A 25,225-nucleotide genomic window follows, 5' to 3' on the forward strand; every position below is an offset into this window, starting at 1 on the left:
GTCAAAGTACTGTGTTATTTCTATTGTCTGCGGAGTGGTGAAGTGATAACGCCTTGAGCTATGGAGTCCTGCCTTCAGAACACAGCTTCATTGCTTACTGATCCACACAGTGTATAAACTCATGCAAGCTAATTAACCTGTGAGTCTCTGGTCCTTATTTATAAAGTGAAAGAAAAGAAAATCTGCCTCATGACTAATGTGAGAAGTAAATGGGATGATGTTTTGAAGTACCTGGCCCAGCGTGTGTGTGAATGTTAAATTGCTTCGGTCATGTCTGAATCTTTGTGACCCTATGGATTATAGGCCACCAGGTTTCTCTGTCCATGGGATTCTCCAGCCAAGAATACTGGAGTGGGTTGCTGTATCCTCCTCCAGGAGATCTTTCAGACCCAGGGATAGAACCCCCATCTCACGTCTCCTGCATCGGCACGTGGGAAGTGCCACTTGGGAAGCCCCGCCTGGTCCAGTGCCTGATATAAAATAGAATTGCAACAGATAGCAGTTTTTCTCCTCAATCAATCCAATTTTACATCATAAAGTTTCAAGAAGCATTGTTTCCAGTCAGGTTGGACAACTTTATATCCAGTTTCTGTGGATAGAAGTTCTATGTTCCATCCATAACAACCAATGATTAATGGGTTCTTACTAGGTCAAGAGTGCCGGAATAGTTCTTGTCAGTGCATCAAGAGGCCAGGTGCAAGTCACTGAGAAAGGGAATATACATAGAAAGAGATTTCAAATGCCCAGAAATCTCATTCTAGATGCCCAATGAGTGGTGTTGAGAGAGATCCAAGGCTGCCAGTAATGTAGGTCTGTCTTGAAAAGCCATCTGTAAGTGATGAAACAGCCAGCCCTCCTTTTCAGCTCTGCTAAGCTCAGGTACTGAAGGTCTTTCACCTGAAGATTCAGCTCTGCTCCATCCCCAAGGTACACCCAGGCTGTGTACACCCAGTTCAGACCAGCTGCAGCTCTTCCCCAGCCAGTGAGTCTGGAATTTGTCTTTCTGCCCTTAGGCCCAAGGCACTGGGAGCCTCACTAAATCACAGGCTTCTCCCCTAAGGAACAAACATGTTTGTCCAGTCTGGCATGACCCCTTGAAATTGCGCAGTTCTTCTTATGCTGGACACAAAGAAAGAAATGTTGAGTCCACTCACATGGTTCACTGCATTATTCCTAAGCTACTTGTCAAAGTCCATGCCTCACATTACATTGCGTTCCACATGTAATCCTCCTGAACTCGGGCTTTGTTTACTTATTCTCTTATTTCTGGCCTCACTAATCCCTTCAAATTTGACTTTTGAAACTATCTCCCTGGGTGGAACTTTGGCTCTCCTTCAACCATAAGTTGGTTAAATTCACCTTCCTGCTACTCTGACTTACAAATCCTCTCTCCCATCCCACCTGGCCCCAGAAATTCCTCTCAAATTAAACCATATGGAAGGTTTATCTACCTGAACTCAGCAAATAGAAACTTGTGGTAAACATCTAGGCCTCCAGTTTCCCTCCTGGGGCCCGAGTCCTGCTTGGATTTTGGGCTGTTTGATAGAACCCTGACACTTCGTCTAGTGCTTGTGAGCTCTCTCCCCCAAGGCCAAATGCAGTTCCCTGAAACCCTCCAGCCACCAACTCAGGTCTGGCTTTTGCCCAGACAGACCTCCCAGAGAGAATCCAAGGGACTCAAGCATTCTTTCTGGCTAGAAACTTTTGTTGCAGTGCCAGCCCCGCTGCTGTGAGCCATAGCCGGTGAAGATGGTCTCTGAGTGCTTCCCGTTCCTGGCCTCTTTATGGTTGAGTGGAATCTTGTAACCAGTTCTGTTTAATGAGCTGTGAGAAATGATGGGTGTTATTTCTGGCCCAAGCCTTTGATTGTCAAGTGAGAATCCCCAGAGCTTTCTTTTCTGTTATACAACAACCAGCAGTGGTCCAGACAAGGATTCTCCCTCCTCCTGGGCCCCAGAGTGAAGATGAGTCAGAGCAGAGACCCCCAGTCAACCCACAGGACTTGCAGCTTGAATGAGACTTAAATTTTTAAGATTGTTTCTTCCCTCAGCATAATCTCTTTTTATCCTTACTGATGGACTTCACAGCGGATAGACCTCATACTATTAGCACCACACTGACTCACATGAAGCTAAGTTTGCTGTGATCTGAACAGCAGACTCAGTCTTGTTAAATTAATCCCCTTGGTCCCAGCCCTGAACAACCCTTCATGCTTCCTTCCCCAACTAGTGTGTGTTGAGCACTCAATCTCACAGGAAATCAGCCGGACACCCTCTTAATTCCATTGCCCAAGAGAATGTTTGTCTATTGGGATGGTTGGAGCTGCAAGTGACAGAAATCACGTTTGAGAGTAGCTTACATGAAATTTGCATTTTCTTATTAAGAAATATGGAGACAGGCGCAGTCATCAAGTTGATTTTTGGATTCAACAATTTCATCAAAGATTCAAGTCCTTTTCATCTTTCTGTTCCTCCCACCTCAGCCAGAAGGCTTTTGACCTCAGGTTTTGTAACTTCCTGACTGAAAGAGGCTGTCACTTTTAGAGGTGTCTTATTTTTCACAGAACAGTATCCAAAGGATAATAGGATAATAGGCCTGGTTCGCAATGCCACACTTTGTGATAAAGGAAGAATCTCTCAGGAGACTTCTCCTTAGGTCTCATTGGCCAGGTTCTGCATCACAGGTCTGCCACTAGGGATTCTCAAGACTGGCTTAGAGAACGCAAGATGCATTGGGACTGGGCATGTTGCTGTTCCAATGAAATCATTGTTCTGTTAGAAAAGGGGAGGAGGGAAGGACTGTTGTATAAGGAGCCAACAGGGTTTGCCAGAATAAAGGTTTTCCTTGGGAAAATGACCCAGGAACAACCAACTTTGGGAAACAGTTAAAACAGGCTTTGTTATTATACGATATCTTAGAATAATTCAGACTGATGCTAAAGCTGAAGCTCTAATACTTTGGCTACCTGATATGAAGAACTGACACACTGGAAAAGACCCTGATACTGGGAAAGATTGGAGGCGGGAGGAGAAGGGGATGACAGAAGATGAGATGGTTGGGTGGCATCACCAACTTGATGGACATGAGTTTGAGCAAGCTCCAGGAGTTGGTGATGGACGGGGAAGCCTGGCATGCTGCAGTTGGTGAGATCGCAGAGTCGGACACAACTGAATGACTGAACTGAACTGAACTAAACTAGAATAATCTTATCCTCTGTGCACTGTGAATCTCCTAGAGAGAGAGAGAGACAAGTTGTGAGGCATATTCCAGACTTATCTCATTTTTGTAGTGACCATTTTATTGTACTCATATAGAACCACTATAGTGATACAAACTGACCAAGAGTTTGTAATGTTTTACCTTGAGTTGTATGAATGTTTCTTTCATGTTATCTGTGAATAAGAGATTTATTCAGCAAATTAATAGCTATTAAATGAAATTTGGTTATTTTACCTAATTATAGAAACCGAATTATAGAAACAAATTGCTTTACTGTATCAATGTACTATACTCACTACTTTGCTACATCAAATATTACCTTACAAATGAGTATTAATTGTCAAGGTCTAAACTAGTCACTCGGAGAAGGCAATGGCACCCCACTCCAGTACTCCTGCCTGGAAAATCCCATGGACAGAGGAGCCTGGTGGGCTGCAGTCCGTGGGGTCGCTAAGAGTCGGACAGGACTGAGCGACTTCCCTTTCACTTTTCACTTTCATGCATTGGAGAAGGAAATGGCAACCCACTCCAGTGTTCTTGCCTGGAGAACCCCAGGGACGGGTGGGCTGCCGTCTCTGGGGTTGCACAGAGTCGGACACGACTGAAGCGACTTAGCAAACTAGTCACTGGGGCTTCCCCTGTGCCTCAGCAGTAAAGAATCCATCTGCAAAGCTGGATGTGCGTGTCCCATCCCTGGGTCAGGAAGATCCCCTGGAGGAGGGCATGGCTGCCCACTCCGGTACTCTTGTCTGGAGACTCCCGTGGACAGAGGAGCCTGATGGGCTGCAGTCCATAGGGTCACAAAGAGTCTGACATGACTGAAACGACTGAGCGTGCACAAACTAGTCATTAAAAATAGGCTCAAAGAGTGTGTTTATTTAGGAGCACATTATAATAAATCTTTCAATTCAATCAAATTATCCTTTCAGTTAAATTTTAGCTCTTAGTGCAGCATAGATCAAATCATTAGGGTAGCAGCTAGTGTTAAATACAGCTGAAGATACAATGCTGCCTTTTTTGGTAATATTATCAAACTTAGTATTTCCATTTATTCCAACTTTAAGTCTTCCTCTGCTCTATGATATATTCCAGGTAGGAAACTCTCCAGTCGCACACAGCAGCCTGAGAGACATCCCACTCTTACCTTACTTTCCTGTGCACACCCTAACCCTAAACCATACCTACAACATGAACAACCTTAACACAGTGTTAGATCTTCAGCTAAAAAGAGTAGAAAGCTCTTTCCCTGAGACCAACAAAATTTCAATGGAAAATATATCTGCCAATAGCTATTTTGTGACACATGGAGTTTCTGATAACTACATTTTGTGAGTTGCATTAAAACTGAGTTGATTTATATCTCAATGTTGCATAGAAATTTTAGTATCATCTTTTTGACAATAGACTTCTTAGATTTTTGGCTTATTGTATGTTAATGGTTTTAGAAGAAGTTTTGGCATATCTTAGATTTTTAAAAACTTGTTGCATTTAAAAAGGATTTGAAGAAAACATACAGTTGAGTTGTGTTAATAGCAAACGTGTTTAGTTTTTTGTAAATGTGCATTTTCCTTTTTGACATCTACATAGTAATTTTCAAAGTATAATTTCTGAAACATATGGCTTAGCTGTTCTACACAGGTGTTATACTGCACTGGAGAATGTATTGTGCTTCTATATATTCAAGCATATGTTTCAAACCTACTCTTCTTAAAACAAACACTTCATAGACTTCCTGCTATTTATATCAGGAACATATACTTGGCCTTGGTATCACCTGCTCTTTTTAATACAAGGTATTGCCAGGAAACTTCTGGCAGCTTATGAAATCTACCAGAAATATATACAATGTTGACTTTGTTATAAAGGTGATTAAGTTGGTGAGGAAGTGGTTAAGAAAAAAAACATCTTTATGATTGTAAATGTAGAATGAGATAACAATGTGTTACCCTTTTAAACCTTTCCTTATTATTTTACTCTCCTTGCAAGCTTTTGTGTTTGTACTCAATTCAGTGTTCTAAAAATTATTGTTTCTCATGCTTTAATCCCAGCTCTCATTTCAAGTATTTATAGTCTATGTACCAATAAAAATAACTAATAATGATAATATCTTACACTGGATAAGTATTATCAAAGACTATTGGGTCATATTAAAATAACACTAGAGCCAACTTGAAGTGTTTCTACTGGCCAAATATGGCAATTATTGCATCAAAAAAAGAAACAACTATAATGGATAAATAGGTATATATCAATATGTAAACATCCATGCTGCTGCTGCTGCTAAGTTGCTTCAGTCGTGTCCAACTCTGTGAGACCCCATAGATGGCAGCCCACCAGGTTCCTCCGTCCCTGGGATTCTCCAAGCAGGAGTAGTCCCTAAATATAAACATGACTTAATTTACATTTATCCACTGGATAACTCTGCAACATACTGCTAATAAAATCATATTTATGCAAATAGATTCAGCAAAATCCTTCCACCCTAGATCTGAATATAAAGTGAAGTCACTCAGTCGTGTCCAACTCTTTGCGACCCTGTGGACTGTAGCCCACCAGGCTCCTCTGTCCATGGGATTCTCCAGGCAAGAATACTGGAGTGGGTTGATCTGAATATAAGGTGATAGTAAACTGAAATTGTCTCTTTTAGGAAAATGAAGGTTCATATTGCTCATAAGAGAGGACGAATACTAGTCTTCTCAAATCTGTAGAACACAAAGGATTGTAAGACTGTTGTCTGTATTAGAGTACTCCAGAGAAACAGAATAGACACACACACACATACACACACACACACATATATATACTGTTGTTAGGTTACTAAATTGTGTCTGACTCTTTTGCGACCCCATTGACTCTTCTGCCTGCCATGCTCCTTTGTCCATGGGATTTTCCAGACAAGGGTACTGGAGTGGATTGCCAGTTCCTGCTCGAGGGGAATCTTCCCAACCCAGGGATTGAACCCATGTCTCCTGCACTGGCAGGTGGATTCTTTACCACTGAGCCACCAGGGGAGCCGTGTATATATACTTTGTACTTTGTTATAAAGAATTGGATCACAAAATTATGGAAGCTAAGAAATCCCACAATCTGCTGTCTGTAAACTGGAGACCCAGGAAATCCGGTGGTATAGTCAAGTTCAACGGCCAAAAAGACCAGAAAGAGCCAATGGTAAAAATCCCAGCCTAAGGGCAGAAGGCGATGTCCCAGCTTATATAATTAGAGAGAATTCTCCCTCCACCTTTTGGTTCTCTTCACTTCCTGAAAAGACTGGATGATGCTCACCCACATTGGGGATGGTAATCTGCCTTTCGTAGTCTATTAGATTCAAATGCTAATCTTATCCAGAAATATCCCCACAGACATGCATAGAAATAACATTTAATCAAATATGTGGACCACCCCCACCATGGCCCTTGTCAAGTTGACACACAAAATTAACCATCATGCCATCCAACTTCAGATCCATGGTTCCTCTAAGCTGGTGATTCTCACTCCCAATTGCATGTTAGAAGAACCTGTTTGGATTTTACCTCCAGACATTTTACCAGTTTTTACATTTACCAGATTTTACCAGTCAGACATTCTGACTGAATTGTTCTGAGATGTGGCCTGGCATTGGTATATTTGAAAATCTCTGCCAAGTAATTCTAAAGTGCAGCTGTCACTAAGAACCATTGGAATGGACTTTCCTGGCATTCAAGTGGTTAATACTCTGAGCTTTCAATGTTGGAGTCATGGGTTCGATCCCTGGCAGGGAACTGACATCCCACATTCCACGCTGTGTGGCTCCCCCAAAAAAGAACCATCACAATCTAACTTCATTTTATCTCTAGGAGAGGGCTCTATGGAACAGGAATGAGAGAGCCTGTCCTTCAGGAAATACACTTAAAAACACCATCACTAGCAATAACAAGCCACTAAATACCAGCTATGCTAGATCCAGTATTATTACTCATTTAATCCTTTAGAAAGCACTATAAGGGATGCATTATTATCCTGATTTTTGTGATAGAATGAAGCACAGGGAAGTTAAATAAATTACCAATAGTCACACAGCCGGTAAATAGTGAAGCCAGTACTCAAAGTAGGTCTTCATCCACGCAAAACCCATATTGCTCACAATATCACACTCCAGATACATTGTCTTCCTGGATTCCTGGCTAAAAATAAGTTGCTATCTAGGCTGAGCAGGTAACTTCTCAGTCTCAGCCTGTGGTGACAAATGTTTTCATTATTTTTCATCAAAGAGTCACCTCTGGGGATGTGAACACAATCAGGCTTACCTTTAGAGGTGACGAGAAGAAGGCATTTATGAGCCTGGCTTGCATGGGAGTGTAGGTGGTTGCACTCTCTAACTAAATCACCAACTAATGATACTGTTTTCTAGATTTTAAGTGCCATGATCAATATTTAATAGCCATAAAGTGCCTCTTTCAGTAGAGAACTGAGAATGTCTATATAGGAATTTCTTTGAGGACTCAATTTGGTGGAAAGGAGGAACTAACAGACTTCTCATAAAACTGCTTTTGCAACACCCTTTCCATAGGAATGAGAAACCCCCTCACCCTAAAAACCCTACCTGTCACTGCTACTGTCTCAGATAGGCAAGGATGTTTACAGAACCATCCAACTGAGGCCAAAAGGAAGGGATCAGATACTCTGAAAGCTGTGTCTTCATTATTAAATATTATTACTATCATTATCTCTCTCTCTAAAGAAATCTCTTGGAGTTCCCATACATCTTCACTTCTTCCACTCTCAGAGTCCAGGTTCTAACTACATTTAACAGCTCCCTAGCTAACTGCTTGCCCCCATCTCTCGTTCCATTATTCTAACCTGACCATTGCTGCCAACCTCATCATCAACCCTCACACCCATCTTTCATTTGGTTTCCTATTTTTAATTGAAATGAAAGGAAGACCCTGGTGAGGTCCTAAGTGAATGTATGGAAGGAGGGTCCTTCATCACTGTGGTGGGGGTATGAGGAGCTGAGAGACAAATTCCAGAATGATGTCCTGGAAGGGACACCAAGGTCAAGGTAGGGCAGCCAGCCAAGCCAGGTTGCCCTTCCCAAGGGCAAAGTGAGGAATAAGTGTGGGAAATGGAGCCCAAATGAGGAGAAAGAGAACAAGAACACATGTGAGAGGCTGTCTAAACAAATGCTGGAGACACAATGCTAATGATCGTAGCATCTTTGTGCATGAAGTACCAGCGTGGCCAAGTCAGGTTTATTTAAAGCACCTGGAATGGTATGGATGCCCCTTCTCTGACTCCAGTACTTGAGCATACTTCTAATCAGGGGGGCTCTTTTGCCCATATAAACCCTGTTGACCCATCACTGGGGTTGGCTGTGTGTCACTGGGATTCTAACACTTCCTCCTCCCATCAGATGTTTCTTACCTGTCTGGGACTGTCTGGAAAGCAGTGGTGCTTCAGTAATCCTACACTGACTCCCAGAAACACCACCTTCTTCTGAACTTCACAATCCCTGAAGCCCAGGATACTTCACAGCACACTGACTGTCACAGATAATTAGGATAACAAGCCATGGAGCGCTGGGAAACCGTGCCCCAGAGTTTCAGTCCATCTGGAAAACAGGGAATTTCACCACGACCTTTGTTTTTGTCAGAATCTAACCAGGAAACAGAAACCACCTGAGCATTCATTAAACAGCAGTTTCAAAACTGGGAATAAGTTACACGGGTAATGGAGGGACTGACAGCCAAACAGAGGACAGGGAGGCAACCCAGAGAATAACTCACAGAAGGAGTTATTCTGTGAGAATACCACAGAAGGAGCCATTAAGACTCTTAAGTTACAGGGACAGAGGAGGTGGTGACATGACTGGCCCCTGGGCAAAAACTGAGGCCATGGCAGGACTGTTCATGGGCGAAATGTCACTGCTGCTGGAGTCATTGCCCTAGCCAGGGACTCCAGTCTCCCACTCTGCAGCATCTCAACATTGCCTCCTATTGACTGTGAAAGTGAAGTGAAAGTGACTCAGTCGTGTCCGACTCTTTGAGACCCCATGACTGATACAGTCCAGTACAGTGCATGGAATTCTCCAGGCCAGAATACTGGAGTGGCTAGCCTTTCCCTTCTCCAAGGCATCTTCCCAACGCAGGGATCGAACCCAGGTTTCCCACTTTGCAGGTGGATTCTTTACCAGCTGAGCTACAAGGGAAGCCCAAGAATACAAGCGAAGCCCAAGAATACTGGAGTGGGTAGCCTATCCCTTCTCCAGTGGATTTTACTGACCCAAAAATTGAACTGGGGTCTCCTGCATTGCAGGCAGATTCTTTACCAACAGAGCTACCTGGGAAGCCCAATTGACCGTATTGAGCTGGAAACCAGCAGAAATGGAAGGCTGAGAAATGCAGCCTGCAGGGGATAGCCTCCTGCAAATGCAGAGTGGGGTTCAAGAGAAGAACCTACCTAAGGCAGCATGCCCTAGAGAGACTACTCGCTCCTCACTGTTAATCAGAATTCAGGGCACTCAGACACACTTCCATATCAGTATTGCTCCTTGTTTCACCGCCCTACCCCCCACAAATTATTCTTATATTTGTGCCATCTTTATGCCAACCCCTCCACTGTGCCTCATGGAGCCTCCACTTTGCGCCCTCAGCTTCTTCTCCAAACTCTCTCTGACTTTAATTGAATCGCAACTCCCTCTTAGCAAAAACCTTGCATCATTCATTCTTCAATCATTCAACAATGATATATTGAATGGGAATTAAATCAATGATAACTAACCCTCCACTGTTATTTGTGTTTTATACATATTAAACCCTGCCATTCTCATAACCACCTATCTTCTCTTTTACAGATGAGAACATTGAAACATGGAATACTTAAGAAACTTGTTCATAACATAGCTCATGAGTGGCCAGGACAGGAATTAAATATACCCCCAGGCTCTGGAAACCAAAGTCTTATCCAGCATATCTGGATAACAGCATTCTAGGAATGGATATACTGCCGAGATGATTCCTGCTGATGGAGTTCTGTGGAAGAAGATATTTTTAGCTTCTCATTTTGAAATAGTTTTACAGAACAGTTGCAAGTAATGCAGAGTACCAGTATATGCTTCCCCCATCTACCCTAATGTTAACATCTAACATAACCATAGAATGTTTATCACTAAGTATTAACATTGGTGCAATACTCCTAACTGAGCTACAGATTTTAATAGATTTCACCAGCTTTTCCGCTAATATTTTTGTTCCAGGATTCCACATAGGACAAAACATTGCATTTAGTCAGCAATGTCTTCGTACTCTCCTCCAATCTGTGCCAGTTTCTCAGACTTCTTTTTTTTAATGACCTTGAGACTTGAAAATTAAAGATTAGGTAGCTTGTATGAAATCCCTTAGTTTGGGTTTGTCTGATGTTTTCTCACAATAGACAGGAGTTATGGAGAAGGCAATGGCACCCCACTCCAGTACTCTTGCCTGGAAAATCCCATGGATGGGGGAGCCTGGTAGGCTGCAGTCCATGGGGTCGCTGAGGGTCGGATACAACTGAGCGACTTCACTTTCACTTTTCACTTTCATGCATTGGAGAAGAAAATGGCAACCCACTCCAGTGTTCTTGCCTGGAGAATCCCAGGGACAGGGGAGCCTGGTGGGCTGCCGTCTATGGGGTCTCACAGAGTCAGACATGACTGAAGCGACTTAGCAGCAGCAGCAGCAGGTGTTATTTACTATAAATGAGGCAAGGCAGTGGCCAGTGTGATCTTCTTTGTAGCAGGAATACATAAGCCAAAATCTTATAAATGAACAAGAATTAGCCAGACAAAAAGGGCAAGGAGAGAGAGCATTTCAGGCAGGAGCAGCCTCTGAAGAAATACTGTGTAGGAAGAGCTCTTGCATTTGCAGAAGTGGAAGAGATCCATCATGGTGAGAGCAAAGAGATCCAAGGGAAATGTAACTGTAAATGGGCAGAGGCTGAATCATGTATGGCCTCGAAGGCCATGATGAGAATTTCAGGTTTTGTCATGAATGCAATGGGTTATCATTGAAGGGCTTTAAATAGGGAGGGAGATGCATCCTGGTTCACATAGAAATGTACGCCTGTGTGAAGTGGGAACCACCCCCAACCGCCTCGGCTCTCCTTGCCCTCTCTCCTATAAGCTTGTCTCTGCTGGCACCCATTCCAGGAAGCCATATCACTGTGGTCCACGCCACAGTCTTCTCTTTCCAGTTTGTTTTGGATTTCACCAAGGCCATATCTATGAAATGCAGTCATATGAGGGATACCTGTATGCTTTAGTTGTAAAGTGTGCTCTCATTTACATTGTCTATGTAAAGCCTTTTCTATGAACAGACTTATATCCAGTGCTTCACAGAACTCCAGGCTCTGCTAAATAGTAAGAATAGTGTTTCCTTCTGTTGCTCAGTTGCTATGAAGTTCAGGACCACATATGATACACACCCAGTTGTATTTTCCTGCGAATTCTTGATAAAATAATTTCTCCTCTCCTCTTTTACTGATTGGTTGATTATAGTGACTGCTTGGATAGTTTATTATATCTGTACTTTTACAAATTGAAGATATTTTTTGAAGTGAGGGCCGTTACAATATAGATATATATTTTTTTAATGAACAAAGAAATAAGAAGGCTATCCTACTACTCGAGTCTAGAATTTTCTCTCTGGCACCACTACGAGCCTCAGCCTGAGGATTTCAGCAACACAGAGCTCCTGACGTTGCTCTGTTTCTCTGAAAAGCTCTAATTACTGCAGAGTTGTTAATGTTTGTTGATTGTTGGGCCAAATGAATTAACAATGGTCTGTTGTTTTTGTTAAATAACAGGGTACTGGTTATTTAAAATGTTCATTGTGCCTTATGTAAAAGTAAAGGTTTACTAAGCTTAAAATACCTTAAGAAAGCAATTTGTTTATTAAAATCATAGATTTAAAAATGCATGGATCAAATGTAACTATTGAAATGAAAATGGTAGGTTCTATATCATCTATAGAGTAGAATTGCTGGAATGCAATAAAGACAAACAATTATCACCAGAAGAACACCATTACAGTCATTGCTTAATTACAGTTTATTTTTCCTTTCCTCTTGTGATAATTACTTAGTCCTTCAGACCAAGAGATGCTGACATTTCGCTAACAGCATGATTGTTTTTATTCCACACACCTGTGGTTTCCTCCCATTTTAGTCCTAAGACAATGTGTTCAATTATTTGCAGATTCTAAATTTATTTTAATAGTCTCTGTGTTTATTTAGATTAATGATTCTAATTTTTAAAAATTAGAACATTTTATTTTGACATTTTACAAATATATAGAGTGCCAGTTGACTTGTTAAAGAATTCTCAGTCCTTATGCCATGCATAACAATGGCACCCCACTCCAGTACTCTTGCCTGGAAAATCCCATGGATGGAGGAGACTGGTGGGCTGCAGTCCATGGGATAGCTGAGGGTCAGACACGACTGAGCAACTTCACTTTCACTTTTCACTTTCATGCATTGGAGAAGGAAATGGCAACCCACTCCAGTGTTCTTGCCTGGAGAATCCCAGGGACGGGGGAGCCTGGTGGGCTGTCTTCTATGGGGTCACACAGAGTCAGACGACTGAAGTGACTTAGCAGCAGCAGCAGCATACCATACATAAACTTAAGTTTGAAGGTCAAGTCAGAAAAGCATCAGCACCAAAACTTGGATTTAAAAGACAGCTCTATTACATACTATGTGTGAACTCAGACAAATCAATTAGTCCTTCTGAATTGTTCTTCTTTTATTTTTAAGATAGAGTTCATAGTTATCCCTCTATCCAAACCACTAGGCTGTTATGAGGTTCCAATGGAATAATTGCTGAAAAATGGTCCACTTTCTATACCGTAAATTTCTTGTCAAGGATCAGTCATGGTATATGTATTCATTCATTTCAAGAATGTTTTCTGAGTACACACAATACACCATCCCCAGTGCTCATGCCAGATATCTAGAGATGTTTGAATAGAAGATAATGATGAAAACAAGTTTCATAGAATTAAACATGTACATGGTAATTCTTAGATTACATCTATGTAACAACATCAGAACATTATCATGGAGTTACGATATTTCCTCTTGTTAAACCTTTAAAATTTGTTTTACTTATTTTGAAAGCAATACATTTCTTCTAACTGAGTCATAGATATTATATACTGAGCTTTACCAATTAATGTAACTGAAAATCTGGATTTGCAACTGTATGATTGATGATTCTACTATTTCTAGTAAAAAAAAAAAGTTAGAAACGGGCTAATTTTTTACTAAACTGGTGAATTTTATCAGGTTTTGTGTTTGTTTTTTTCATTAGCACTGAATTTTAATTAAAATCGATAGTTTAGATGAAGAACAGGACTAGAATAGTGTTTACAATCAACTTCTGAAAAATCACATTTACATAAAGGAAATAAAAGAGACCAGCAGATGTCCAAAAAAAAAGGTGCAGCTTGTATTATTGCACTTGGATGAAACACGCTGTTCAAGGTCGCATAATACTTAGGCCACACAAGGTCAGGAGGAGGACACAAATACCAGCCACCCTCCCCCACCCCCAGGTAGTATTTCTTCTGGATTCTCCAAGGAGCTAAAAAATATTTAGTATTTTTAAAAGATTCAACTAGAGCTCTTTACAAAGATGAGTCTTCAACAGGTTTTAGTTACGGCCATGCTCTTCATTTCAAATCATGTGCAAGTCTAACATACAGCTTCTACTGCAAATAATGAGATATCTGTTACATTAGAATGACCCAGGGCCCCAGGCCATGGAAAGCGGGAAAAGGAATGAATCTCTACCTTATACAATTTCAGGGAATAATACCGTGGCTATAGTTTATCCTTTTGAGCACTGTTCATTTTGGTCATTGATCTCAGCACATGAGAAAAAGTGACAGTGAGTACAAGTGGACATTAAAAGTAGTTCCTAGGCTATTAGTAGAAAATAAAATTTAAAAAAAAGTCCCCGGCCACGTTCACAAAGGTGGCATAACTGTATGCATAAGAAAAAGGCTGTAAACTTATAGAAAAGATAAATTCTGGCTTCTAAACAAATTACAAAATTGATTTTGCCTTTACCCATGAGAGTTATAGAGAAAAATGTAAACCCTAGTTACCAGAAAAAAAAAAAAAAAAAATCCTCCAAAGACAAGAAATGACCTTAAAGTTTGGCCTGGGCTAGTTTTAACTGCAGGTTCTCTCCGAGTTTATCCATGAACTCAAAAATTTCAAGTAGTCAGAACGTTGCATGTTGGGTAAACCTTTAATACATGCAGCTAAGTCCTTGGTCATGAAGCCAGCCTCAATGATCTCAATACAGACTTCTTCCAAAGCCTTTGCAAAAAAGCTGAGCTCTTTACTGTTATCAAGCTTAGCTCTGTGGGCTAAGTCTCTGGTCCAGGCAAAAATGGAAGCAATGGGATTGGTGGATGTCTCCTGTCCTTTCTGGTACATTTGGTAGTGACGGGTTACAGTCCCGTGGGCAGCCTCTGCTTCTACTGTCTTGCCATCTTGACAAACCAGCACACTAGTCATCATGCTGAGAGAGCCATAACCTTGGACCATGGAGTCCAACTGCACGTCCCCATCATAGTTCTTACAGGCCCAAATGAAGCCCCCCTCCGATTTCATAGCTTGGGCCACCATGTCATCAATGAGCCTGTGCTCATACCAGATATTCTGAGCTTTAAATTCAGATTTGTACTGCTTGTCATGTATCTCCTGAAAGATGTCTTTAAAACGTCCATTGTATTTCTTCAGAATAGTGTTTTTGGTGCTCCGATACAAAGGCCAATTCTTAGACAAAGCCATCTGGAAAGAACTGTATGCAAAATCTTCTATTGACTTATCTTGATTGTACATCCCCATGGCAACACCACCACTCTCTGAAGTTATATACTAGGTATACCGTTTTGGGGGATCCATCACTTGGCATGTAGGACGTCTCTACTTTTCCAGGCCCCGGCACAACAAAATTGGTTGCTCTATATTGATCCCCGTAAGCATGACGACCCATGATAATGGGTTTTACCCATCCACTCACAAGCCAGGGCATATTTTTCCAGATAATAGCTTCCCTGAAGACAGTGCCACCCAAGATAATTCAGATGGTGCCATTTGGAGATTTCCACGTTTGTTTCAACTTGAACTTCTCCACTCTCTTCTCATCGGGGGTGATGGTGGCATACTTGACACCAACGTTGTACTTCTTTATAGCTTCTGCAGCGTCCTCGGTGACCTAGTCATTGGTGGCATGGTGATTCTCTATGCCTAAATTGTAGCTGTGCTGATCCAGTTCCACATAGGGAAAAATGAGTTTCTCTTTAATCAACTCCCAAATGATTCATGTCATTTCATCTTCTTGCATCTCTACCACAGACCCGCCTTGGATTTTTTGAGACATTTTGACTTCAGTAGACCTCTTTACAATTTCTAATCACCCCAACCCCTCTCAATCTTGCAGACTCAGCTTATCTCCTGCGGGAAAGCTACATTGGCCATGACCCGGGAGCACACAGTCCACTTTAGCAATCCGGGCTGGACCCCAACTGTTCCGGATTCTCACGGTGCCTCGGCAGAAACCCCCAGGTTTTGTGTTTAGTTCTTAGTATTGTCCTGATCACTTCTTTCTGTTTTGGCTTGACAGTGGGCCCAAGCCAAATAACATGATGAACTTTTGAGAAAAGACTTTTGAGACCTTCTGTATCACCTGTTTTCTGGAGTTTATTTCAGAATCAGAAGCAGAAATGGCAGTAGGACTCCAAAGCAAGAGAAATGTGAGCTGTAGTTACAACAGGGCAGCAAGGAAGTAAAATTACTGCAGGGACAGAATGAGACAAGATATGCCCTATTAAGTCAGCAAATACTGATGGAGCGTTTACCATGTACAGAGCACTAGTGACAGGAATACAGCAGGAAATACAGACCTACTGCTTAATTCATGAGTTTTAGAGAAATTAAGAAGAGTTAAAAAGAGTTAGGAAGAAACTTCCAGGCAGAAAAAGCAGCACTTGGAAAGACCGGGAGGTCTTCCCTCACAAGTAAGTTACTCCTGGGGCTTGGAGGACATGTCCCAAAGTGTTCTGTGTATCTGTGTATTGCTCCGCATGTCTGGTATTGTGTGGTACACACAGAGGTGAACAACAGATATTTTAAAATCAACAGTAAATGATGAACACCAATGATTACGGCACCATTGGCTCAGCTGACTCTCCCACACCTGATCTAGCTCTGAATGCCAGAGCATTAATATCTTCATTGGTAAAGTATGAACCTTGATGTCCACTACACAGGGTGATATGGAAAAATAATGAAGTGTTACAAGAGAAAGCAATTTTTAAATGTGAAAACATCATCAAATGTCCATTGTTCATCTTTGAAACAAATGGAGGAATAGTACGAACATGGAAAGAAGAGCTACCAGGAAGATTCTACATTGGAAGGTGTCAGAATCCTGAACATTTTCTTAGTTTTAGTCCTCAAACACATGAAAGAACAGACTATAACTGAATCAGAAATAGCCACATCTGTGTCAATGTCAAAGTTTCATAAACTGGACTTGGAGGAGAAAGAAAAAGTGCTCAGGCTTTCACTGGGGTAAAAGAATCATTTCTCATGATCAAAGGTCACAGGTCAGTGAACCTGTTTCACACAACAGAGTAGAAGGTGAATGGTTTGATTAAAGAACATATTAATGATGCTGATCAGTGAGTGTGGGTAGATTCTCCACAGACTTAAACTCCTTTTGTTTATATGTTTTTATACCTACAGTTAAATATGTGCATTAATATGAACCTTGTTAAAGCTTCATTTGGAGATTATGAGATAACATAGGTGAAAACACATTAAAACCTACCAATATGTATGGAACTCTAAGAAACTGCTTTTGTTGTTTTTCATTCGCTAAGTCATGTCCAACTCCTTGCAACCCCATGAACTGCAGCATGCCAGGTTCCTCTGTCCTTCACTATCTCCCAGAGTTTGCTCAAATTCATGACCACTGAGTTGGTGATGCTATCTAACCAAGAAACTGCTATTATCTGTAGTATTTTGATTGTTATACTGTTCCAGTGCCATTACAAACTCACAGGCAAGGCTTCATAATAATAGTCCTTTGAAACTTTCACTAAATGCACTTGAATGAAATCCAAGTCTCAAATTGCTTAAATGAGTTCCACTCCTTTCTGAATAGTGTTGTCGTGCTGCTTCAGGATGTGAGATAATGTTATTGTGACCCGGCAGCTTTAACAACGCTAACTCTATTAATAAGGCCAAAGAGGCCTTTATCTAGGATGATAAAAAAAACAAACAGCAAGCAACTTCTTAAAATAACCACTTGAGATATCGTTGGAATCATGCCACATACTTGAGTCTAAAGAAGAAAACTTAATTATTTGGAGAAGGAGTGCACTCATATATTGCATATACTGCCTTTTACTAAAGTATCTGAAGCATGGGAAGCAGTCAGACTATAATGACGTGCATCACATACAGTGAGCTTAATAAAAGGCTCTCAGGATGTCTGCGATTAAACAGACATTGGTTGATTTACTGGTCGTATTACACCAGGCATAGCAAATAGGTTTCAACTCCGCTGTCAATATTAATTGATGGGTAGTGGTTGCTAGGAATACAACGTTGAAAAAGGCTGTGATAATAAAGCCAACTCTACCACAAAGTTAACAGATGTGTGTGTTTGAGAATGGAGGTCAACATTAGCAGTCCCTATACGGTGATGGTCTGTATTAGGGGAAAGGCTAATCAAGCACAGATCCCCAAGGTTATTCAGATACTAGCTACTCATTTACTCATTTGTTTATCCTTTACCTCTTCAAAAAAGACATGTAATATGAAAAGATTTTAAATAACAAGGCAAAAGGTAGGTAAGGCCACTGAGATATGCAAGCCACAAAATCCTGCACAATTAGCAATGGGGGCTTAATATTTGATAGAATTTCCTAACAACCAAATTAAATATGGAAGTCATAATCATTTACAAGGCTCACATTGTCAAAAATATAAGGCTGGTCATGTAAGTAAAGTGTAAGGACAGGACAACCATTTTAGTATAAAGAAATAGAAGTGGCACTAGAAGGCCTGAATTTGAATTTTAGGTCTGCCATTTAGTCCTGGAAGAGGAAATGGCAACCCACTCCAGTATTCTTGCCTGGAGAATCCCAGGGACAGAGGAGTCTGGCAGGCTACCTATGGTTCATATGGTTGCAGAGTTGGACAAGATTGAAGTGACTTAGGATACACACGCACAGGCTGCCACTTAGTAGCCATATGACCTTCAGCAAGTTATTTAAACTTGACTGCCTCAGTGTCTTCATTTGTAAACTTTGGATAATAATGCTGCTTCCTCAATTATTCTGAAGTTAAACTGTGAAGTGAGCATATTCTTTATCTTCCCTTTGGTCACCGAGATCCATTCCCTCACTTCTCTGCCCTGCAGGCTGCATTGCCTGGGCTCCCTTTGCCCTCAGGCTTCCTATTCCATTCAACCAACGAGGAGAAACCTCTCCCCACCTCTTCAATGCCGAGAGTCTTATGGTAGCTGGTCCCTTTATGACTGTAGCTCCTGATGAGCAGCTACCTTCCAGACCACCAACTCTCACCAGGCTCCAAGACTGTGGCCTCCCCTTCCTTCTTTAGGCCAAAGGATCACAGGGTATCTCAGGATCACTTGTTGGTTTCCCCAGCTCCATTCATATTTCTGTAAGCAGTCCCTTCATTAAATTCTCACCGGAATCCAACATGAGCATATTTTCTATTTCTGGTCAGGGCCCTGACTGAATAGATTTGATTTTTGAGCCCCAACTACAGGCCAACCATAGACCAGTCAATATTTATAGCAGATATTCAATAAATGCTGATAAATCTGAAGTAAGGGGTATGAGAAGGATAAAGGAGAACAGATTTCACACACAAGAAGTTGAGGCATAGGACTCGGATCCTTTCCATCAGATGACCTCCTTTCCCCAGTATGGAATGTCAGCAGAAGAAAGAGGAATAAGCAGGATTAATCAGGCTGTTTAACTTGCACAACCACAACAAAATGCCAGCATTTATGAAGATGTAAACTATTGTTCTAGGTTTCAGAAAAAATTCAAAAAGAAATAATGCAGCAGAAAGCAAGTATGTGAATTTTCTTTGTGCCATTTCACATACCTGGGGGTGGGATACAGGTGAGTGGACATAAACATAATTAATGAAATGCCTAGTGTGCTCATGCACTTTTTGATTTTGGAATGATTTATAATTTTCCAAGGATGTGCAATCAGAAAGGAAGTACTTTGTCTCCCTTTCAAAATAAAGATACTTTAAGAATCACAAACAAGAGAGACCACAACAAGAACTCATGAAGAGTGTTCCAGCAGAGGGACAACAAAAGGTTTGTGACCGCACAGCAAATTCTGCTGTTGTCCCTAGAAGACACCAAAGGCACATAATTTCAAGAGCTTCCCTTACTGAAATATCCTACATGTTACTACCATCAGGAGAGACTCTCATTCTCAGGACCTCTTTATAGAAAGAGATCCATTTTTTTTTTCTTTTCTCTGTTGATGCACATTTTTACAGGAGGGCAGAGATGTCTTAGATCTTTTGCCCAAAAGCTGTCCCTATAACCAAACAGACAGACCTTGTACAAAATAACCACAGGATCGGGGAGAACTCACAAAGACAAAGATGCATAAAGTGAAATGCTTTGCTTTTCTTTTTTTGCCATTTTCATCCTGTTTTGGTTTTTAACATGTGCAAATCGTTCTGTTGCTGTAAAACTTATTAAATGAAGTAAAAGAGCAAAGACCAAAAATGTAATAATGAAGTGAAGTTTTAATCCTTTACAGTTTTTTTGGCATCATCAGCTTGATTACATTTGATATACACTGAAGGGTTTTGAATTTCAGACGGAACTTTCTTAAAACTGTTCATGCGTCCCAGATGTGACCTAGTTTCATTCTGGGAAATGGATGCTGAGTGTAGCACAGGCAAGTCAAACAGGCATGGCTATTTTAGGAGCCATTAATGTAGTATATTTACAGGAACCAAATATGTGATTCCAGCTGGCCGGTGAAAACCTTCATTGAGCATGTACTATATGCTGAGCTGCTGCTGCTGCTAAGTCACTTCAGTTGTGTCTGACTCTGTGCGACCCCATAGACGGCAGCCCACCAGGCTCCCCTGTCCCTGGGATTCTCCAGGCAAGAACACTGGAGTGGGTTGCCATTTCTTTCTCCGATGCGTGAAAAGTGAAAGTGAAGCTGCTCAGTCGTGTCCGACTCTTCGAGACCCCATGGACTGTACCCCACCAGACTCCTCTTCCATGGGATTTTCCAGGCAAGAGTACTGGAGTGGGGTGCCATCGCCTTCTCCAGTATGCTGAGCACAGACCTGTAAACACAAAGGAGCAGTCCTGATCTTGAGGAGCTCAGAAACCAGGCAATGAACATGTCACATTGTAAAAGAAAATACATGTGAAAAGTAAAGCTAAGGGGTAAAATGTGCAGGTATTAGAAGCTGGAAAAAGGTAGAAAATTGCTCCAAAATCTGTAAACATTTTTTTTTTTTTTTGTCTTAGAAGAGTTAAGGGGATGCTTCACAGAGGAGGTGGAATTGTGCAAATTCTAAAGTTTTAATTCCAGCTGGGAAATTCTCTTCAGTCAAGTCATGACCTATTTATGGACAAATGAATTTATGGTCCACTTGGCTCAATGAGAAAACAAATGCAAAATGCCTAGGGTAAGACTGGGAATAAGATAAGAATCATCAAATGCTTCCTCTCTCCTCCTGTATTTTCTTAATGGAAGTGAAATTCGTGTAACACCCTGTTCATCATTTTAAATTATACAGTTCAGTGGTGTTAGTACATTCACAATGTTTTTCAAGCATTATCACTATCTAATTCTAGAATATCTTCATCAGCCTACAAAGAAAGGCTGTGCCCATTGAGAAGTCACTGGTCATTCCCCTCCCCCTCCAGCACCTGGCAACCACTAATCTGCTATCTGTTCCTAAGGATTTGTCTGTTCCAGACATTTCTTATGAATATAATCATAGCATATGTGCCCTTTTGTGTCTGCCTTCTTTCACTTACCATAATGTTTTCAAGGTTCATCCAAATATTAATGTGAATTGGTACTTCATTTCTTTTTATGACTGAATAACATTTCATTGTACACAAATACCATGTTTTGTGTAACCATTCATCTGTTGGTAGACACTGCGTCATTACTACCTTTTGCCTGTTGCGAACAGTGTTGGTATCAACATTCACATACAAGTTTTTATTTAAACACCTGTTTTCAATTTTTCTGCAGGATACATACCTGGGAGTGGAATTGCTGGGTCACATGCTAATGAGACAGTTAACTTTTTGAGGAACGATTAAGCTGCCTTTGTGGGTGTACCATTTTACATTATTATCAGCAATGTATGAGTGTTTTAATTTCTTCACACCTCACTGATGCTTGTTATTTTCTGTTTTGTTTTGTTTTGGCTTGGCTTTGCTTGCAGCCATCCCAGTGGGAGTAAAGTGGCATCTCATTGTGGTTTTCGTTTGTGTTTTCCTACTGACTGATGATTTTGAGCAACTTTATATGGGCTTATTGACCATTAAAATTTCTTTTTTAGAAAAAATGTCTATTCAGATCATTTGTCCATTTTTAAACTGGATTGTTTGACCTTTTTGTTGTTGTATGGCAAGTTATTTATGTATTCTGCACACAAGTCTCTTAACAAATAGATGATATGCAAATATTTTCTCTCATACTATAGTTGTCTTTATTTAAAGGATGGTGTCCTTTGATGAAAAAAAGTGCTGTTTTAAATTTTTATAAAGTCCAGATTATCTACTTTTTTCCTTTTGTTGCTTGTGGTTTAGGTATCATGTTTAAGAAACTATTGCCTAACCCAAAGTCATGAAGATTTACATCTATGTTCTTTCCTAGAGTTGTAGAACTTTAGCACTCACATTTAGGTCTTTTGATTAATTTTGAATTATTTTTTTGTATATGGTAGAAGTAGACATCTAAGTTCATTCTTTTGTGTGGATATCCAGTTGTCCTGTTGTAGCCACGTGTTCCAGGAAACAAACTCACTCAGAAGGACAATGCAGACAGTGGAGTGCAGTTTATTACACCGGTGGGTCCAACACAGAGTCTCCTCTTAGCCAAGGACCCCGACCAGTTTTTGTGAAAACCTTATATATACCAAAATCACTGCAGATGGTGACTGCAGCCATGAAATTAAAAGACGCTTACTCCTTGGAAGGAAAGTTATGACCAACCTAGATAGCATATTCAAAAGCAGAGACATTACTTTACCAACAAAGGTCCATCTAGTCAAGGCTATGGTTTTTCCTGTGGTCATGTATGGATGTGAGAGTTGGACTGTGAAGAAAGCTGAGCGCCAAAGACTTGATGCTTTTGAACTGTGGTGTTGGAGAAGACTCTTGAGAGTCCCTTGGACTGCAAGGAGATCCAACCAGTCCATCCTAAAGGAGATCAGCCGTGGGTGTTCTTTGGAAGGAATGATGCTAAAGCTGAAACTCCAGTACTTTGGCCACCTCATGCGAAGAGTTGACTCATTGGAAAAGATTCTGATGCTGAGAGGGATTGGGGGCAGGAAGAAAGGGGGACGACAGAGGATGAGATGGCTGGATGGCATCACCAACTCAATGGACGTGAATTTGAGTGAACTCCGGGAGATGGTGATGGACAGGGAGGCCTGGCGTGCTGCGATTCATGGGGTTGCAAAGAGTCAGACACGACTGAGCGACTGAACTGAACTATATACCCTAAGTGTATGTGCTCAAACCTACCTCCCCAAATTCTCTGAAACTAGTCTGAACAAAGGGAAAGAAAGATACAATCAAAGTTAACCCAAGATTCATATGCCTTCAGCCTAGGTAGTTAACAGTGGACAATTATCAATAGGTCTGTGGTCATACCCCAATAAGCATAACAGAATGTATGATTCTATCCGATTACACAGATAATTAGGGTATTCTTTTAGGCCAGGGAGAGTCTAGATACGAGCCCTGGGCTCTTCCTTCTAGGGGCCTGGTTTTCTAGTTGGTATGTCGTTTCCATAGATACTGGGCATATAGCTCAAAGTCCACAGTCTGGCCCAAGATGGAGTCCTGCTTTCAAGAAGGAGCCCATTCAATCTGTTTCCTCCTTCAGTCCCAGGACTGTATGTTGAAAAGGCTATTCTTTCTCCCATTGAATGTTCTTGGTATCTTATAGATATTTGGGTTTACTTCTGGATTCTGAATTATATTCCATTGATCTGTATGTCAGTCCTTACTTCAGCACAACAGTGTTTTGGTTACTGTAGCTTAGCAGTAAGTTTTGAAATAGAGAAATATGAAGAATTTTGCCCTTTTTCAAGATTTTGGATATTTGGCATCCTTTGCAATTACATGTGAATTTTATAATCAGCTTGTCCATTCTTCAAAAAGGCACCTGGAATTTTGATAGAGATTACACTGAATCTGTACATCAACTTGAGGAATATGAATATTAGTTGCTCAGTTATGTCCAACGCTTTGCAACCCCATGGACTGTAACCCTCCAGGCTCCTCTCTCCATTGAATTCTGCAGGCAAGAATACTGGAGTGGGTAGCCATTCCCTTCTCCAGAGGATCTTCCCAACCCAGGGATTGAACTTAGGTCTCTTGCAGTGCAGGCAGATTCTTTACCATCTGAACCAAGAAGGAATATTGCCTCTTAACTATGTTAGGTCTTCCAATCTATGAATGTGGGATGCCCTTCCATTTATTTAGGTCTTCTTCAATTTCTTTGAGCAATATTTTGTTGTTTTTAGTGTATGAGTCTTATACCTCCTTAGTTATACTAAGTATTTTATTCATTTTGATCTTAAGTGGAATCTTTTTTTTTTCTATTTCATTTATCTCTACTCAAATTTTCATTGTTTCTTTCTGTTTGCTTTGGATTTAGTTTGGTAGTTTGGATTTTTCTTTACTAGTTCCTTAGAAGTTTAGATTATTGATAATAAGGTTTTTCTTTTTTTTGAATGTAAGCATTTTAGAACCACAAATTTTCTTCTACTGAAAGAGGAAACAAAACAGGCTCTATCTTGAAAGTAGGACTCCATCTTAGGCCAGACTGTGGACTATGAGCTATATGCCCAGTATCTAAGAAAACGACATACCAACTGGAAAACCAGGCCCCCGGGAGGAAGAGCCCAGGGCTCCTACCTATACTTTCCCTGGCCTAAAAGAATATCCTAATTATCTGTGTAACCGAATAGAATCATACATTCTATTATGCTTATTGGGGTCTGACCACAGGCCTATTGATAATTGTCCACTGTTAACTACCTAGGCTGAAGGCATATGAATCACAGGTTAACTTTGACTGTATCTTTCTTTTTCCTTTATTCAGACTAGTTTCAGGGAATTTGGGGAAGGTTTTGTGCACATACACTTCAGATATATAAGATTTTCGCAAAAACTGGTCAGGGTCCTTGGCTAAGAGGAGACTCTGCCTTGGGCCCACCGGTGTAATAAGCTGCACTCCACTATCTGCATCGTCCTGAGTGAGTTTGTTTCCCGGAACGTGTGGCTACACCACCACAAACTGCTTTAACTGCATCCCATAAGTTTTGGTGTGTTATGTTTTCTTTTTCATTCATCTCACAGTATCTTCTAATTTCTTGCGATTTAATTTTTGACCCATTGGTTAGTGTGTTGTTTAATTTCCATATATTTGTGAATTTGACAGTTCTCCTGTTTGTTATCTTCCTCCCTTATTCCCTTCCTTCCTTTGCACTTTTCTTTCTTTTTCTTCTATCTATCTTTTAAGAAGGACTTTTTGTGTGTTAACACTAAACATATCTATCTACTCTGTTAATAAACTTTAAGTGCACAATACAGTATTATTATAGGTTAACTTAGGCAGAGTATTGTACAGCAGATCTCTAGAAGTTTTTCAGGTGGCAACACTGAAACCTTATACCTGTTAAACAGCGCCGT

At 40.9% G+C, this 25,225-nt stretch overlaps 1 protein-coding gene and 1 pseudogene across 1 annotated transcript in view; one reads left to right on the top strand and one right to left on the bottom strand.

The window, feature by feature from the left end:
• FGGY (FGGY carbohydrate kinase domain containing) overlaps positions 1-10,891 on the top strand; it is a 532,748-nt gene extending 521,857 nt beyond the window's left edge. The window contains exon 18 of the transcript XR_015160120.1: positions 10,049-10,891. The gene's annotated coding sequence lies outside the window, so the exon portion shown is untranslated. The remainder of the gene's footprint in view (positions 1-10,048) is intronic.
• Positions 10,892-14,352: 3,461 nt separating this feature from the next.
• LOC147375459 (isocitrate dehydrogenase [NADP] cytoplasmic pseudogene) lies at positions 14,353-15,711 on the bottom strand (annotated as a pseudogene).
• Between the last annotated feature and the right edge of the window lie 9,514 nt (positions 15,712-25,225).

Source organism: Bos grunniens, chromosome 3, assembly GCF_055505025.1.
Source record: "Bos grunniens cultivar Pamir isolate PY7600 chromosome 3, Bosgru_T2T1.0, whole genome shotgun sequence".
Classification (NCBI taxonomy): Eukaryota; Metazoa; Chordata; class Mammalia; order Artiodactyla; family Bovidae; genus Bos; species Bos grunniens.